Source organism: Notamacropus eugenii, chromosome 1 (assembly GCF_028372415.1).
Source record: "Notamacropus eugenii isolate mMacEug1 chromosome 1, mMacEug1.pri_v2, whole genome shotgun sequence".
In the NCBI taxonomy this organism is placed as follows: Eukaryota; Metazoa; Chordata; class Mammalia; order Diprotodontia; family Macropodidae; genus Notamacropus; species Notamacropus eugenii.
In genome coordinates, this window is record NC_092872.1 from 46290685 (window position 1) to 46309447 (window position 18763).

General features: G+C 45.3%; 1 protein-coding gene and 1 long non-coding RNA gene across 7 annotated transcripts in view; one reads left to right on the top strand and one right to left on the bottom strand.

Annotated features, from left to right (window-relative positions):
* Nucleotides 1–3689: 3689 nt before the first annotated feature.
* Nucleotides 3690–18763, bottom strand: part of LOC140497357 (uncharacterized) — a 39285-nt gene continuing 24211 nt past the window's right edge. The window contains exons 2-5 of one of the 5 annotated variants that reach the window (XR_011964643.1): nucleotides 18337–18576; nucleotides 17622–17766; nucleotides 17123–17206; nucleotides 3690–4640 (exon numbers count right to left, since the gene is read on the bottom strand). This is a non-coding gene — a long non-coding RNA (uncharacterized lncRNA). Of the gene's footprint in view, nucleotides 4641–17122; nucleotides 17767–18336; nucleotides 18577–18763 lie in introns of all 5 variants that reach the window. The other 4 variants (XR_011964640.1, XR_011964636.1, XR_011964632.1 and 1 more) reach the window with 4 other exon arrangements.
* The window catches only part of SBK1 (SH3 domain binding kinase 1), a 122159-nt gene continuing 114285 nt past the window's right edge, over nucleotides 10890–18763 (top strand). The window contains exon 1 of one of the 2 annotated variants that reach the window (XM_072598220.1): nucleotides 10890–12011. The gene's annotated coding sequence lies outside the window, so the exon portion shown is untranslated. The remainder of the gene's footprint in view (nucleotides 12012–18763) is intronic. The other variant, XM_072598201.1, reaches the window with a different exon arrangement.

Consider the following 18763-nt stretch of genomic DNA (forward strand, 5'->3'; position numbering starts at 1 on the left):
CACCTTGACTCATAGACAAGTGTTTGAGAATATGTTTCTGAAAGACCAACCTGTGTTGAACAGTGGAGGGAAGAGCCAGGAAAGATCAATGTATCCTCGTGTATGATTTATAGCAAGCCCCAATAAAGGGTTTAGGTGGATTTTTTTCAATATGCCTTAACCTCCCCCAAGCTCCACTTTACCAATGACATTTTCTGGATGTGTTGAAGGTAGCAGGGAGTAAAGGCAACTTTTCTAGGCTTGGGGTCGACCAACCTATGTTCCAATCTTGACCTTGATGCCATACTAGGGCTGTGACTTTTAGTAGGTAACAAGCTCTCTGAGTCTCAGTTTTCCCATTTGTGAAATGAGGATAATAATATATGTATTACTTATCTTGTAGTATCTTGTATTATCAGTAGGGAAAACCTCTGCCTAGAAGACTAGATTCTGGGCTCATGATACCTAGAAAATCAAATCTTCTCTACATAGAAGGTTATAGTTCAGGAACAAGCTACAGCTACCATTGACTACCCAGTTAGTTAGTGGCAGAGACTCTACCATGGTAATCTATTGCATCCACTCACAAGGAAAGCTGGAAGGGAAATGACTTCAATGACTCAAAGAACAGACCATGGGTATCCTCTCTGCATCCTGAATTGATCTGCCCCAGCCCTTGTGAGCAGTTCCTTCTGCCCCCCACCCACTTTTCTCATATGCCATAGACAACTGGTTTTGTGATGAGGTGGACAAGAGCCTGGAAATACTACCTCAGCCAAACAGAGGGAGTAGATCTAAAGGAGGCTAAGTGATGGATCAATATCAATCTTGAGGGAGTCCTGCCCAAAAAAAGATCTGTACTTGGCCTAATAATAATTCTCTTCCTTCTCTAGGAAGGTACATTGTTCAAGAAATCTCTCTTTAAAAGACCAAGTCTTCAAATGCTCAAACTTGGGAATTCATTCTTGGGGTCACCCACAAGTTAGCCTTTAAAAGGCTGGTACTACTTAAGAACTCTCCATTTTTCAGCTAGAAGACTCAATTCTGGGATCATGCTGCCTAGACAATCAAAATCTCTCTTTACACAGAAAGTTGGAGTTCTGGAACATTATTGGGTCAAGTGGGCAAGCCCATGTCTGATTTTACTACAAATTTTTGTAGGAACAGAATCTGAGACCCTAGACATGGCCATCCTATGAACCAAAAAGTGAATCCAGTTCCAGTCTCTGACCTGGGCTCAGAAAGCTGTCAACCAACCCATCAAACTCCCACATACCCATTGCTGCTCCAAGACACACATTACCAGTTAATGAGGAGAAAGGACTGTGTAAATACCTAGGTGCCCCTCCCTCTGACTTCCAAGTGATACATGAAAATCTGTCTTCTGAGCAGGGAAAATAAGAAAGGACTAAGAGCAACCCATTTCTCATCTTCATAGTTCCATATGGGCGACGAATACTATCCTCCTAATTCCCAACCCACTAGTTATGTTTGGGCTAGCCTCAGTTACTGGAAATTCCACAGACTGGAAATCAGTCTGTAGTTGTTCACTGCTTTTTCACGTTGTATACATCCATACTATATATCAAGTTATCCTGTATTTTGCTTACATATTGTCTTCCCCATGAAGCTGTGAGCTCCTTGAGAACAGAGACTTGTTTTTACCTTAATTTGAGTCTGTATTGCTTAACACGGTGCCTGGGACAAGGTAGGTATTTAATTAATGCTTGTTGGTTGACTAACTGTATAGGGGGCAAGACATTCTCATAGGGTGGAGAGGGGGAACCCAGTCAACAAAAATGAATAAAAATAAAAGTAAAGTCCTGTCTTTAGGTTCAAAAAATCAACTTCTTGGGGATAGACTTGGATTAACAACTATTTATTTGAAAAAGACATACGAAGTTTAGTGGACTTCAATCTCTGTTAATTCTCTAAGGGACGTCTTCCAAAAAAGTAATTCAATCAACTGCCATTAGAGGGCAGTGTGGTCTAAAGGGAAAAAACATTGGCCTGAATTCCAATTCTGGCTTTGCCCTTAACTAGCTTTTTAACCTTGGACAGCTTATGTTACCTCTCCTAACCCTGTTTCTCACCTATAAAACAGGGATAAAACTATCTAGACTACCAATCTCACTAGAGTCAATGAGTGAAGCTCACATGAGATAATGGTTGTCAGAGCAGTTTGTAGAAATCAAAACCCTGGACAAAAGCAAAATGTTATTATTATTTTAAAAACCAATACTAAATCCGGGGAAGGGAAAAGTTGGGATTTAATGAAGCACCTGGTGCCAAGAGTAATAATTGACATTCATGCAAGAAGTCAAGTGTGCAAGCAATCTATTAAATACCTACTATGTTCCAGATACTGTGCTAAGTTTGGGGATCCAAGGAAAGGCAAAAGACGGTCCCTGCTCTAAAGGAATTTACAGTCTCATAGGGAAGACAATGTGTGGACAACTATTTAGAAACAAGATCTAAACAGGACCAATTAAAAATAATCTCAAAGGAATGATACTAAGATGAAGGAAGACCAGGAAAGGCTGCTTTCTTAAGCTGAAATTTGAAGGAAATCAGAGAAGCCAGGAGATAAGAGATGAAGGGGGAAAGAATTCCAAGCATGGGGAATAGCCAGTGAAAATGTAGAGTTGGGAGATGGAATGTCTTGTTTCAGTAACAGCAAGGAAGTCAGAATCAAAGACAAAGAGCACAGGAAGAGGAATGTGGTATAAGAAGATTGGAAAGATAAGAAGGGTCCAACTTATGAGCCAAACAGAGGATTTATATTTGATCCTAGCGGTCAGAGGAAGCCACTGGGGTTTATTGAACAGAGATCTGACACAGTCCAACTTGTACTTTGACAGCTGAGGGGAGAATGGACCAGAATGGGAAAAGATCTGAGAAAGTGCTTAACACTTTCAGAAAGAAACAAGAAAAATCAGTCAGAATGGGACAAGGGTGAGTAGTCAATAAACAAGATGTTCTTTTTTAAATTTTATTTTATTAACATTGTTGGTGGTCCCGGAGGGACTGTGTCCATGTGTAGCCTTCACCTCCTTGGGGACTGGTCATATTTCAGGTCTTTGATTTTCTGGCCCATGATCAGCTCTTTCCAGCTTTGGCAGCTCAATCTGCTCCCTTTGTACACGGAACAACCCAGTACAAAGGGGTGGCTCCCATCCTGACCGACCTGAGCCAATCCAAATATTCCCAGAGCTGATGCTCAATCTGTTTCGATGAGGTGTGGACAGGTTGCAAGAATATCTATCATTTCTAGATCTTTAAATTTTGCAAAGGTTTTGCATATATCTATGACCCTACAGTGTCAGAAACAGGTTTGAACCCAGGTCATCCTGACTCCAAGTCCAGCACCCTTTTCATCTGCATTATGTAAATAAGGTCTTAGGCTCAGGTTACTCCCCAGCACTCCTCAAGAAGGTGTCCTTAAGGTGGATGCGTCAATAGGTACCTTCTTGCTTTCCACTGGGAGCTACTATCAAAGTCTTTCGCCTAATCAATAGCCAGGACTATATAACATAGTCACTCCATGGGGATGTTCCCCATACCTAGTAGTCTACACAATTCCCACATAAGGTCCCAAACAATGTTTTCTTCCCTTTGACTTCACCAAGTTGATTAATTGCCCTATGAACCCCATACAAAATAAATACATATTCCTTTAAAAGTAAATAATTTGGAGTTTATAGTATATGTATGATCATTTAAATTTCTGTTTATTGGAATATTTGGTTTTCTTGATGGTTACTAAGTTTAGAATACAACCAAACTTACCCCTTCCCCCAACATACATTATTTCACTTGAGCTCCACAGCAGGCCTTTAGGTAGGGAATAATTTCCATTTTGTGAATGATAGGATCTTGGATTCCGGGCTGAAAAGGACCTCAGAGACACATTATCTGATCCAACCCACTCATTTTATATACTGTGGTAGAGTGGAGAGGGCATAGGATTTAGAAATAGGAAGTCCTGAGTTCAAATCCCACTTCAGACACTTAACTATGAGATCTTGGGCAAGTCACTTTAACCTTAAAGTACAAGAGCTTCCCAATTTGTAAAACAAAGGGGTTGGAATCTAGCCTCTAAGGTCCTTTCCACCTCTAAACTGAGGTGATGTGACTTGTGCAAAGGCACAAAGCTTTTAAAGGGAAGGGTGGCATAGGGAAGGGGAAATGACTCAAAACCAGGGTTTCTCACTTCCATCCTGGTGTGTCTTTTGTCACAGGGACAGGACAGAGATTAAAGACAGAATGTCACATGTAAGGAACAACAAGAATCTCCTTTGGCTTGACTGCAAGAAGCAGGAAGGGGAATACTATAGAATAAATCTAGAAATGGAGGTTAGGGCCAGGTTGTAAAGGACTTTAAAATTTTTTTAAATTTATTTTTACCATGCTTCAGTTTGTATTCAAACCATGTCAGTTCTTTGTCTGGAGGCAGATAATATGCTTCATCATGAGTCCTTTGGTATGGTCTTGAATCATTTCATTGCTGAGAATAGCTAAGTCATTCACAATTCTTCATTAAACAATATTGCTGTTGCTGCATATGATGGTCTCCTGGTTCTGTTCATTTCACCGTGCATCAGTTCATGTAAGTCTTATAAAGGGCTTTGAAAAGCAAACAAAGGAGTTCCTATTTTGTCCTAGAGGTAATAGAGAACACTGGCATTTATTGCTACCCAAGTTCTCTGGCTGCAGGGGGGCAGAACCCTGAACTGGAAACTGTCTTATTGAGTCAAGGAAAAGTCTTTGATCTCTGCAAGGTGGTCATAAATGGCACAGAAACCCCCACCCCTATTCCTTTCCCTCCCTCTTATGTCCTTTGTGTAACAAGACATGAAGATTTTCAGTACTAGCAGTGTCAAGGTTGCCAGCAGCAGGGGTCTCTACTTCTATCTCTCCTTCCCTTCCCCACCCCACCCCCCCTTTCTTCCTTCTCAGTGTTTCTAGTGCTAGAATCCTGAGGTTTCTTAGAGTTTCAGGGTAATGTACAAAGTCAAGTGCTAATCACTTGGGAAGGGAATTGACTCCTAAAGTTTCCTTGGCCAGGGTCCATGAATTTGTCCTTTTAATATAAATTTCAGTATAATTGGTTTACTTTGTACTTCTATATATTTTATTTTCTGTGTTTAAAAACATTATTCTAAGAAGGGTTTCATTAGACTGTGAAAGGGGACCATGACATTAAAAAAAAAAGTTAAGAACCCCTCCAACTAGAGACTCTGAGCTGTTTTCCTGCTAAAGATAGAAGTCAGTTCCTGGGCCATCTTAAAGTCTAGAGTGACTGGAAATGAAGGGGGCTCACCAGAGAGGGAAGGGAGGTTTTTATGACTGTACTTCATATGTTCTTTGTTTTCTGTAACAACACACTTCCAGAACCACTGCTGGGCCAAAAGGGCCGGGACTCTCTCCCCCTCCCACTTAGGGGCCCCTTTCGACTCTGGACTCATACTCAGACCAGGTGAAGGCCTTGGACAGCTTGGCCTCTAAATAGATGGGTCATGCTCTTCCATATAATTCTCTGGCCCATTTTACCACCCTAGGGAAAAATCATTTAAAGATGAGGTTTGGCTTGTGTCTAAGGTCTCCCCAAAAGGGAAGAATAGAAAGGCACTCTATGTACAATGAAAATCAAATCTAGGACAGTTACCTGTTTTCTTTATACAAAGAAGAAAGTTAAACACAAAAGACTCACAAAGACTTAAGCAAGAGTAAAAACACATAACTGTTGTCATGCTCTTCCTGGAGCATAGTACTGAAGGTAATCTCGGAACAGGAAGCATTGTGCGACCTGCTCAACTGACACATTAACTTCCCTGTGGCCCTTCGCTGTCCAAATCAATCCCTCCAGGTCCATGCCTTCCTGCAAGTCAGGCCAGGTTGGACTCATTCTGCTGTATGTCATCTTGTCCAAGACACACTGAAATAATTCTGGAGGGCATCTTGCAGAAGTTCAGCCAACATCAACAGAAGACTCAGGAGCTCCCAACTTTTCACACACACACACACACACACACACACACACACACACACACACACACACACACATTGCCTACAATGCTGGAAATGTCCATTCCAGGATTGCTGTTGAATCACCAATACTCAGGAAAGAGACATTAATCAGACCAGATAGCTAGGACTTTGAGATCAAGCCTAAACCAGCAAGACTTTGGCCATCATGCTTCTGGCTGCTATACTGCCATCATGGGGAAAGGGCAGCTCCTCCCCATGACTCATGAGAACCTCAGGGAGACAGATACTCAGAGTTCTGAGAGCAAGAGGATGGGCTCATTCTTCAGTGGATAGTGAGTAGGTCCACTCCTTCTGACTTACTGGCCAGTTCTCTTGGACTGAAGACACCTCCTGCTTCCAAAGACCAACAGCCTATTTAGGAAATTGCTTCACCATGCCAAAATACCCAAGTCTTTCAACACTGAGTAGCCTGGGCAACTTAGCACATGTTCCATGAAGTGGTCCCCAAAGGTCTAACTCCTGTTATATATGTAATAAGCTTGTTCTATGTCCCAAGACTTGTTTGCTTGGTGTGTATACAGGTTAAATGAGGACAACATGAAAGCAGGAAATTCAGCCAGATACTGATGATCCCTGGGGAAATTTTAGGTGGAAACCCAAACTAAAGCCTATTATTATTGAGAAGCCTCTAAGGCTGAACCCTGGAGAGCCCAGAGATCCAGTTTGGGGACATAGGTTACACCTATCAAATAGAAATAAACTACCCACGTGGACTCCCAGCATTCCATCTCCAAGTGCCTGGGAATGGAGTGGGAGGCATTAAGAAGGAAGGGATATGAATAGGGCATTCTAGGATAAGGTTCACTCAAAGATTCAGAGTCTCCCATGTTCTTAAGATGGAAGCAATCCAAGATATACAAGGATTAGGCTCCCCAGAAATCCAGGGCTTTCATTTGGGTCTCATAAAGGGATGCCAGGTCATCAGCTCATAAATTGCCACTGAAAGTGCTGCTCCCAAGGCAGAACCAAGGACTTTGAGGGTACCCACCCCATATCCCAAGAGTAGGCTAATTCTACTTCCAGAGAGTTCAATAAAGAAACTCCCATGTTCTGGGATAAGGGTGAAAGGAACCTCAGAGCAGTCCTGAGAAGCTGATCTGCTCCTCCAAGTAGGGAATAATACACAGGCCTAATTTTCCCAGCCCCCACTCTACCAACTGCTGCAGATGGGCCTAGCCACTGGAAGATTAGAGAAAGCTTCACAGCCACTAGGAATTAAAACCTATTGATTTTCCCCATTAGCTCAAGAACTTCCATCAGAGAGATGCATTAGAAAAAAAGAAAGACCCAGAATCATCAATAATTAAAATCTAAACATGACAACCCAGGGGAGGGCAAGGATGCAGGGGCAGAAGAGTCAAAGCTCTGAGAGGCCTGGGATACCCCCCTTCTTCCCACTCCAGGGAACACTGGAAGTGACCCCCTTTGGTTCCTCCCTTCTGTGAGGGATCTGAATGCATAGGGATCCAGATAGCCATCCTATATCATAGAAAGTAGAGATCATCTGGTCATTTTACAGAAGAAAAAACTGAGGCCCGGAATGGGAAAGTGTTTTTTTCTAAGATCAGACAAGAAATAAAGTGACAGAGCCAAACTAGAACCCATGGCAGAGGTGGGAAAAACACAACACTTAAGAGTAAATCCTCTAGAACCTGAACTCAGTTCCTGAATCCAGCCTTCTCAGTTCAACCAAAATGTCTTATTCACCTGCATGAAAGGTACAGTGCCAGACATCAGACTCGAGGAACACAGAAATAAAAGAGTGAGGGTCTCTGGCCCTTAAATAAGTGTTCATTGAATTGAATTGAATGCATTCCAGGTATAAGGGAAGACTTGTGTAACGCACTGGTGTGAATGCTCAGTGACCTGAGCAACTCAGTGTTCCCCCCTCCCCATAAACCCTATAAGTCTCATTTTTGTCATCTGTAAAATGGGAATCAAATTCATATTATCTATGATGCAGAAGTGCCTTGGACTATAAGCTGCAAACTGTGAGATATAGTTACTTTTATTGCTGTAATAAATATTAATAATTCCCAGTCCACTGCCTCTCCTTTTATTTTTTTTTTTAACCTTCCTCTCCCTCCGTATCCATTAGATCCAGGGTGTCCCACTTCTGAAAGTTAAGGGGGTTAAATCAGCTGATCCCCTCTGCCTGCTCTGATATTCTAGATTCTATAACTACCCTGGTCAGACATTACACATCAGGAGTGTCAGACCACACTCCTCTGTCAAGGGGACCCCCAGAATTGAGGCAAGGCTTCTTGAAGCCTGAAAGTGGCTAATCCCCACCCAGCCCCTCTCTCCTTTCCTTTTTCTCTTCCTCCCCATCTGCCCAAATCACGTTTTGTCTCTTGGCCAAAGAGAGAGAGAATGAACACATGAGCTGAGGGCAGGGACTTCAAACTTAAACATACCCCAATATCTCCCAGACATAGAAAGCCCAAGGAACAGGGGACCATTAATCAGGAACTGATCCCTATTTCTCTTGCCTTTGTCCCCACCAACTGAAGCTACTTCTTGGTGGCTTCCCAGAATGAGACTGAAACCCTCTGTCCCAGCCTTTTCTCCATACACAGGGTCACCCTCTATCTGGGCCTGCCCCAGGAAGACTCCTCCAACCAACCCCATGGGGATGGTGATGGTTTGGCCAACACACAGACTCCTCTTCAGTTTCTAAAAAGGGCTCCCACCCCTCTCAAGATTACAAGTGTCCAAGGTTTGAGGATAGAAAGTACAGACAGAAATAGCCCAGTAACCACAGCAGGAGAGGCCTACTGGAGCCAGGTACCTTCAATTTGACAACTGATGCTTCTTCCACACACTGGAAGTGGACTTTAAGTGGGGGATGAGGCTGCCTTCCAGACCTTAGGCCCTGTTCTTTGGGGATGGGGTTTGCAAATGCTCCTACCCTCCAAAGACTCATAACCATCTGGTCTTCATGGAGGAGAAGAGCTGACAGGACAGGAGCATCCTAGAGGTCCATCTCACCCCAAATACACACCAAAATACCCCCAAAACAGCATATCCACCGTTCATCCTGCTCTCTGCTCAGCCTCTCCCACCATGCCCTCTCCCTGATTGAAACAGCCTCTTTCCTCAGGGCCTTAGAGGAGTGAAAGCCATGCCTCAGAGCTAACCCTTGCCCCAGATTTGAATAGGACTACAGTGGACCTACTAGACTAGGCCATTCTCCACCCCCCTCTTCCAACTATTACTCTCCCTTTTTCTCCTCCCTCCTTCCTCCTCCCCCAGTCAGGCTGGGCCTGGTTTTTGAGGAAGAAGTATCACCTGAGACGCAGGAGGCCTGTCCTTGTTTTCTCCCTACCCCTCCCCAGAATGAGATGGCCATGAATGGGGGAAGGGGACCTCTTCCAGACTCCTCCTTTGAACTCTACACATCTCTGGGCTCCAGGCTGGTCTTGGAAGGTCCAGCTGGCCCACCCTCCACGGAGTGTCTGACCACACTTTTATTCACTCTTTCCAGAGGCATTCTCTTTCTGGTAGGCTTGCTGGGACCACCTGCTCATCCTCCCTTCCCTGATTCCTGTGGTAGAGGAGGAAGTAACTTTCCTGGAATCTGCAAATACTTAGTTCTGGGCCCATGACACAAAGTTACAGTATAGTCAGCTCTAGTGGACAGTGCCAAGGCATGTGTCACCCAGTAGAGGTCTTCTGGGCACGGATCCTACAACCCCAAGCCACACCTGACCCTCCAAGCTAGAACACAGATGGGCTATCTTACTAAGCCCTGGAAAGGCTCTACCTTTCTACCCCAAAGGGAGGCCACACCCATTCTCCCTTCCCCAGTCTCACACTGAGATGATACAGTCCAGAAAACAAACTCTACCACCCAAATACCCCTCCCAAGCCATCTTTGGAGCTAGCTCATAGACACTTAGCAGCAGAAACAATAGCTTTACCAGTGTCATTTCCATAAGAACAATCAATGTTGCAGCCCTTCCCAGAAGAGGATCCCTCTCCTGACCTTCCTTCAGGCTCTGTGTCTTGTCACCAGTTATAAGAATAAGGCTGGAGACAGGCTGCAAGGCACCCTCAACACTCATCTAGTGCCTATGACCAACAGAATATATTTGTGATGGTTAGAATTCAAGGGTTAGAGGTCAGCATGGGGCTGACATAGTTTAGACTGTATGTTTGGCCAGGGTTAGGGCCCAGTCTGTAACCATTATTAGGGAGTCAATATGTGGTTGGGTTTGGGGAGTCTTTGACCAGGGTCAGTCTAAAATAGGGGTTGAAGGTCAATGTGTTACAGGAATGAGAGATCAGTCTGGGACTAGGGCTGGATGGAGTTGGATGTGAAATGTTAAGTCTATGACAAAGATTAGGCAGACTTAGCTGGATTTGCTGTTCTATCCTGTCTGACTCTACAGGACCCCATGGGGTTTTCTTGGCAAAGACACAGGAGTGGTCTGCCATTTCCCAATACAGTTCATTTTACAGATGAGGAAACTGAGGCAAATAGTAGCCCTATGACTTGCCCAGTGTCACACAGCTAGGAAGTATCCAAGGCCAAATTTGAACTCAGGTCTCCTTGACTCCAGGCCCAGCATTTTATCCGCTATGCCACTTAAATGCCCTTAGCCAAAGATAGTCACAAACCAAAGGCAGGTTAACTGACCCACAAGGAAATGAAACCTATGACCTTAACTTTGAAAGCATTGCTTTCACTAACCCCTAAGCTATCATAGTAAGGATATATAAACTGTTCAGTGGCATGGGGGTGGGGTGGACGGACTGATGCAGTCCTGAGAACCCAGGACAATCTGTTTAGAGAGGAGGGTGGGTCATGTACTGGAGAATTTTTCTGAATGTTCTTCTCAGTGTGCAGAAGGGACAGGCTGGTTGACTCCTCCTGTGCCCCAAGCCAGTTCTACAGGCTTCCCCCTTTTGTCCTGGTTCTCAATGCAGATGGGCAGAAACACAGCCCAGTGTCTCCAGAGCTCTGGTGAAGAAGGAGTTAACCTCCTTGCCTCTCAGCGTGAATCTTGAGCTATTAATACACACACAGTCAGTCGCTGATCTGTCAGAGTCAGAGAGAGTGAGAGTGAGGAGCCGCTGGTCTGGTCTCATCAGAACCCAGCCAGACTGACAAGGGGGAAGCAGGGCTCAGGGGGGCCAGAACTTTCCTCCACGAGGGAGCACCACAGATTACCTCAGAGTAGCCAAGGACTCCTCTGCCACACTAGGGGTGGGGTAGCCAGTGTAGTGGGTTGATCAGCCAGCTCCCAGACATCAGTCATTCCTCTGGCTCCCCTGAGCTGCAGCCAGCAAGAAAGAGCAAACTTTCCCAGGTGCCACTCCTGCTAGTTGGCCCCCGTGGGAATCCCCAAGCTTGCCCTCCTATCTCTGCCCCTCTGGGAAGACCAGGGACCAGACTTGATTTTCAGCTGCTGAGGTCAGGGAGACACAAGGTGGAGTGTGTGACACTGCTTGGGGCAAAAATAGAACCTCAGAAGATTCCAGTCTGAGCTTGGTTCCATGCCCAGGGGACCACCTGGGTTAGCCCTGTGCTAGGAGGACATCTGGACTCCATCATCTCCTTCTTCTTAACCTGGGCTCCCCAAGAAGGCAGAGCCCCAGCCCAGGGATATCCTAGATCTGAGTCTGTCAACTGCGCCCCCAAGGGAGGGCATTGTGAGTGGCCAGGGGGAGCCCCAGGCTCTTCCACACACCAGGGAGACGGGCAACCTGGGGGAGAAGGTACAGGATGGGGGCTGGAGGCCCTGTGGTCAGGAGGAAGACGGACTGCTGACTCTGGCCAGCACCGGCTCTGGGGGCCCTTCCGAGACTGTGGACAATGATGAGGAAGCCTCTACTTCTGCTACCTGCTCCACCTGCCCCATCCTCGACCTGCCCCCTCCCTGGCCAACAGGCTGCGGGGCTGAGGACGTCCAAGCCTTCTGCTTCATCTGCCTTCACAAGGAAGAGGAGCCTCTGGAAACCCTTCCTCTTCAGAGGTCAGTACCACTAAGGGCAGCCCAGGTGGACTGGGGCTGAGCTCAGTTTGAGGTCACAGGGTCACTAGGGCAGAGAGAGGGTGGGAGTCATAAGGAACAAGAATAGCACGGCTCTCACAGGGGAAGGATCAGGGTTGGGTGTCATATGAGCCAAGATTGGCAGAAGGTAACAGATAGAGATGGGAATCGCAGGGCCAGGAGTGGGATGTGTGGTTTTGCCATATGGGTCTATACTAGGTGACTCCAGGAGTATTCATGTTGTTACTGTAAATGGCTACTGTGTCCTCTCACTCCTTTCTCAGCTGGGTGCCCCTTGCCCTTGTGCCCCAGCCAGGCTTCAGGGTCCCTTTGGGCATGTCTCCCTGGCTAAGGAGCGGAATGCAGTTCTGCACAGTTCTGGTGGCTTCACCCTCCCTGCACATACCCTGGATTCCTGGAATCCCTGGTACTTTATGGGGGGGGGGGGGGGGAAGTTGGAAGGAAAGGATGGCGGGGGATGCCTGAGGTGTGTTTCTGCCTAGTGGGAGGGGGTAGGAAGGTGAATCATCTGCTTACAACCCCACATAATGGCAGCTGGGGCAGTCCCACTCCTCTAGCCACATGCTACCTCTACCCCACCTCCAAGAACAGATGGGGGGAGCCCTCCTCCTCTCTGGCATTGAATAGAATCCTAGAATGTCCAGACTAGCAGAAACCCTTAGAGATCACCTAGACTAATCCCCATATTTTTACATAAGGGGAAACTGAGGCTTATAGTGAGAGTACAAGACAAATTAGTAGCAAAGTCAGCACTAGAATTAGGTCTCCTGGCTCTTGGTCCAAGGCTCTTCCTCCTATGCCATACTGCTTCAGGCTTTCTCCTGTCTACCTTGGGTGGAGTTGTCTGGGTCATTCCTAGGCCCTCAGAGCTCTCCCTCTCCGGGTGCTGATTCAGACTCCAAGCCATAGTGTGTGGGTGGTGCTTGGAACAGAGGTGACCCCTGTCTCCAGATGCCAAAACTCAGTCCATTTCTTGGAGGTCTGTGGTCAGCGTGGGTTACTGGTGGTTAATGCACTTGCTTTTGGGTTGGGAAAATTGTAAAGGAGGTCTCATATTTCCCTGAAAGCTCAGAGGCCTGAGATCAGCTGAGTATAGCTACTGCCTCAGACCTCTTTGACCCTCCTGTTGCCCCTCCCCACAAGTGTGCACACAATGACTCCCATGTCCATGAATACCCAGACCTGCACGTGAGCTATACATACACCCACACAAACACATGGGACCAGTTTTCAGTGCCTGAGTTCTCCCTGGCTCTCTTCCCTGTAGGCAACAGGCAGAGGAGGGGAGAAGTCAGAAGAGAAGGTGGAGAAAAACAATCATTTTAAGGACCCTTGATGGTAGTCTGGATTCATTAGTGGGCTCAGTGCATCAGCATCCATTCTGGGATAAGAAGGTTCAGGGAATATAAAGATCTTGGGGAATTCTGGGACTGGGGACACTCCATACACACACACACCATGGTGTAGCATGGAAAAACCTATCAAATATAGGAAACCTCCCTCCAGCCGCACTGTGAAGCAGTTGAACATGGTGGTTAGTTCTGGACATGGATCAAGAAAGGCCTGGGTTCCATGGGCTCCCTCAGGGAGGAGTTTAAGATGTGTCTCTTACCCCTAATCTTCTGAGGTATAAAGGCTGTGCTCTTGCCCATTCTCTGTGTGTGCTAGGAAGTGTATTGGATACGTGTGTGTGCCAATAAGTATAAAATATAATATGAATGATGTTCTATGGGTAGAAGATATATAAGGTGGGATCTGTGTAAAAGGAGTGTCTGTAAGGTTGTATTACATACATATATAGGAAGTAGTGAGTGTCCTTCTGTATGTGCCTGTATAATTGCAGTATGGTATCTAGAGTGTGTTTTGTTTAGGGCTTAGGCATGGGTTAATATACATTACCACACAGGGATATGGATATTATTAGGGTATATGGGGCACTAAGCAGGATAAATTAGAGTGGGGACACAGTGGAACCAGGGAAACCTCTTTGGAGATTATTACAATGGTCTAACCATGAGGGGATAGAAGCATGAGGCAGGCCAATGGCAATAAGAATAGAGATGAGATCACACTGTGAAGGAATTATCCAGATGACAACTAGAGAAGTCAAAGTTAGCTCTAAATATTCTAGGGCAGTTAGCTGGGGGCCCTAGTAGATAGAGTGCTGGGCCTGAAGTCAGGAAGACTCATCTTCGTGAGTTCAAATCCAGCCTTATAATTTACTAGCAGTGTGACCCTGGGCAAGTCACTTAGTCCTGTTTGCCTCGATTTCCTCATCTGTAAAATGAGCTGGAGAAGGAAACAGCAAATCACTCCAGTGTCTTTGCCAAATGGGGTCACAAAGAGTCATGTAGGACTGAAAAAATGATGGAACAAGAAAGTTTTCTGACCTTAAATGAAAGAGAGGATGGGGGTGCTCTTAGCAGAAATGGGGAAGATGGGTGTTTTAGAAGGAAAATGAAGATTTGGCTTGAAGACAGGTTGAGTCTGGCATTTGGTGGAACCTTCACAGGCAAAAGTGTCTAACAGGGAGATGAAGATTTGGATCTAGAATTAAGAACAACAGGAGGGGAGATACTTGAAGGCAACCTTAACAAGCTAAGAGTAGAGGCTATGGGAAGAGACAGGGTTACCAAGGAGAAAAGAAAAGAAAACACCAAGGGCAGTTTTGGCAACATCCTCCCTGGAGGAGCAAGCATGAGGAGAGAAGACCCTAGGAAGGTGAGCAAGGAGAAGCAGTTCATCCTAGCTTAAAAGCAAAGGAGGCCAGGGCAAGAGAGAAAGAGGTAGATTCTAGGAAACCACAGAGTACATCATTGAAGTGGCTGACCTTTGGTTCCAGAAAGGATAGGAAATTAAGTGATGATAAAAGGTTGATGGAAGAAAAAATAGAGAGAGGTCCGGCTTCTTGGGGGTTAAGATGATGGTAAAAAATAGGTCCAGTAGAAGTGTGGGAACTGGAGAGACAGAAGGACAGAATATTGTGATTATCTGTTTCTCAGCTCCATTCTCTTCCTCCTTAAAACCCAAGGGGTCTTCTGACTTTTCCCTCAACTGTCTTCACCCTCTCTGTGCCCCCAACCAACTGGTCTCCCTCCCCTGCCTTCTCCCACACTAGTATCGTTACAACAAGGTTAAGGAGAGGTAATATGGTAAAGCGGGAAAGATTAATGGACTTCAAAGGAACTCAGTATTTGACCTCTGGCAATATTTGACCTTCCCTCAGTCACAGTAAAATAGGAGGTCTAGACTAGGCCCTTTAACGTCTTTTCTTGCCATGACCCAATTACTCCAAAGGTCCCTCAGGACCTTTGACCATCTTTACAGTCATCAGGTCTAGTTGAAGAAGTCTCCTGCAGTGAGTAATCTACAGGCCTCCCCATTAGGAGAGTCCATTCCCCTCACTTCCAAGTCCCATCAGTCACAACCTTCTTTGGTCCAAAGGTCTCAGGATCCTCCCTGGACAGGCACCCTTCATAGATGCCTGCTCCTTTCCACCTCTTCTCCTCATTCCCTTAGAGAATGATTCCCTTTCCTAGCCCAAGGAGCTGCATCCTTTCTGATTGGGGAACACAGGCTCTTTAAAGACTGGGAGGTGAGGACAAGGCAGGCAGACATAGAGTGAATGGGCAGGTGCCAGGTGCCATGGCTAAAAATATAATGGCTAGCCTTCCTAGGAGCACCTGTCAGCCTAAGGCGAGGGCAGGTGGCCAAGCCTATCTGCCCAAGGCTGCTGGAATGTTCTCCTTAGCTGCACCAGCCTAGACCAGCCTGTACCATTCTTTCCTGCATTGTTCAGACTGACCCACCCATCTATCCTGCCAATCTGGCCTGCTGTGGCAGTTATGGATCCATGATGAACTTGTAAGTGTATGCTAGACCTATCCTAAATCAAGCGTTAGGGGTGTAGAGGTAGGAGGAACCTTGGAGGTCATCTAAGCCAGCCCCCCCCCTTTTTTTTTTTTTTTACAAAAGAGGAAACTGAGACCCAGAGAGGCTAAATGACTTGTCCAAGGTCACATAGCTAGTTAGTGACAGAACTGAACTCAGTCCTTGCATTATACCGTGTTGCCTCTTTCAGTCCAAATCCAGGGTCTAGGCTAGAATAGGGAGAGGGTCATGGATATACCTTTGATATACAGGTATAAAGAAATGCCAGCTTTCACAAAGCAGTATGGAAAAAGCACTCTACTTAAAGTGAGGAAACCTGGCTTCTAGTCACAGATTTGCCATTAACTGTCTGGGCAACCTTGGACAAAGCATTTAATTCCCGAGAGCCCCAGTATCCCCATCTATAAAATGGAGCCAATAGTACTTGTATTACTGGCCCCATGGGGACATTACCTTTCTAGCCTTATTTCTCTATGATGGCCCTCCAAGCATTCTACCCTCCAGCCAAAATGAGACCCCCCTCTGTCCAGCATGCCTTTCCCTGATCTTCCTAGCCTCTTTGTCCCACCTCAAATTCATACTCTTCCGTTTGCCAGCAATTTCCTCCCTCCAAGGCTTTCTTTAAAGGCCCATTTAAATGCTACCTGCTACAGGAAGTCTTTCCTGATCTCTCAGCTGGTAATGACTTCCCTCCACCCAGCCACTCACTCCAGTCCCATCAGATTCCGTGTACCCTTCGTCCATACCTCTCTGATGCAATTGTCCTGAAAGATTATGTAATCTAGTGTTCAGTGTTGCATCTTTTCCCTCTCCTTGGCTTTAAGCTCCATGAAGTCAAGGGCTTATCTCAACTTTTTCTTTCCTTCCTTGGCACAGTGTTCTGTATGTGGGAGTCCCAGCCTTTTGCACACAGTACGCATTTAATAAATGTTTGTTGTGAGGATCAAATGAGAGATGAATATTAGGTGTTTTGTAATTGTAAAGTGACATGGAAATGGAAATGATTGCTATTACTGGTGGGCATCACTGTATATTGTTGAAACCTGTGAAGATTTTCGGGGTAAGAAGGTAAGAGGAGCCACCTTGCTTCCTATATAGGGAATCAGTCTTAAAATGAAGACTTGGGTCCGTGTCCTGACTCTGACACCTACTGTCTGGGTGACCGTGGGCAAGTCACTTACCTTCAATGTCCATAACAATTCTCCAAGACTGTAAGTTGTGGAAAAGGTGCTGGTCTACATCGGTGGAGGGAGTTCATCTCAGATCTAGTAAATATAAAATGGAATAAAATAATAGAGGTCATTTATTCCAGTCTCTGAAGAAACTGAAGCCGAGAGAACTTACATGAGCTGCCCAAATTTACCCAACCAGTATGTCATTGATGGAATTTGAACTCAATTCCTCTTAGTTAAATTTAAATTAAATTAATTAAATTTAAATCTTACTTTTCCCATTAAGTCTGACCTGACCCTCAGAGCCCACAGTGAACTCTCCTTTCTCTAACCTCCTCAGGCAGCATGGTAGAGGGGAAAGAACGCTGACTATGGAGTCAAAAGACCCTAATTTGAATCCCAGGCTCTGCTACTTGGAGATCAGATGGGAGTATTATTGTGGAAGTGGAAGGAACCTCAGAGGCAGTGGAATCTAACCCCCTCATTTTGAAGATAAGGAAACTGAGACCCAGAGAGGTTAAGTTTGTTGCCCAAAGCTACAAAGGTTGTATCAATGGCAGAATTTGAAACCAGGTCCTCTGTCTCCCAGAGAGATGTCTCCTGACTTGATCTTGAGCAAGTCATTTTGCCTTTTTTGGACTCAGTTTCCTCACCTATAAAAGGAAAAAATAGTGTATTAGACAACGTTTAAGGTTCCCTCCAAGTCTAAACCTGATAATCCACATAGGTCACCATTTAATTATACATAATTGAATTAATTAATTAATCAATTAATTTAATACATAACTATATATTAACTAATATACAATACAATATAATGTAATATGATATGATAATTAATTTACAATATAATTACATATAATTAATTAGTCTCCAGTTTCATGAACCTTATGTAACATACAGGAACTAATTTTTCCCGATTGAGTAATTCATCGCTCTCCAGCTAGGTGATGAACTCCCTGAGATCAGGAACCAAATCTCAGCCTTTTCTTCTCTCTCCCACAGTCCGTGGCACATTCAGGGGAACACAATAGATTCTGTCCTTTAGGGGTCTGAGCTCTGGCAGTGGAGCTGGGTTCAAGTTTAGACTCAGTCAAAGGACCGTGTCACTTTGGACAAATCATTTAGATGACCCCAAGAATCATAGACTGGGAATTGGAAGGGCCATTGAAAGGCCCCTTATCTTTTGGGAAACTGAGGCACTGAGAAGTTAAGTGACTTACTCAGGATCACAAGTGTCTCTACCTTTTGCAACACCTCCCAAGGAGGGAAACAAATCTTAGTCCTTTCCCTCTCATCCCACTTAGGGGAAGGGGTCTTTCTGGGGAACTCAGATGACCATCAGTTTCCTTGAGGGAAGGGAAGGAGTCTTTTTTCCTTTATTTCTTCCAGGATTGGAAAAGAACTGGAGTTAACTGCTGTTTGTAGTCAAAGAGCTCACAGGAGTCCCATTTGAGCCTTGCCTATGGTAGATGAGAGAAGGAGATAGAAGGTTAGTCCTAAAATTAGACTTGTCACCAGCTGAGCTGTAGCATGAGAATTCCTTCCTGTGGCCCCATAAGACTAGAGACCAGGAAAAAGAGGAAAGAGGTGGAAACCTCAGAACGACTCCCATGGCAGAGATAAACCTAGGGAGGAACAGAACAGACC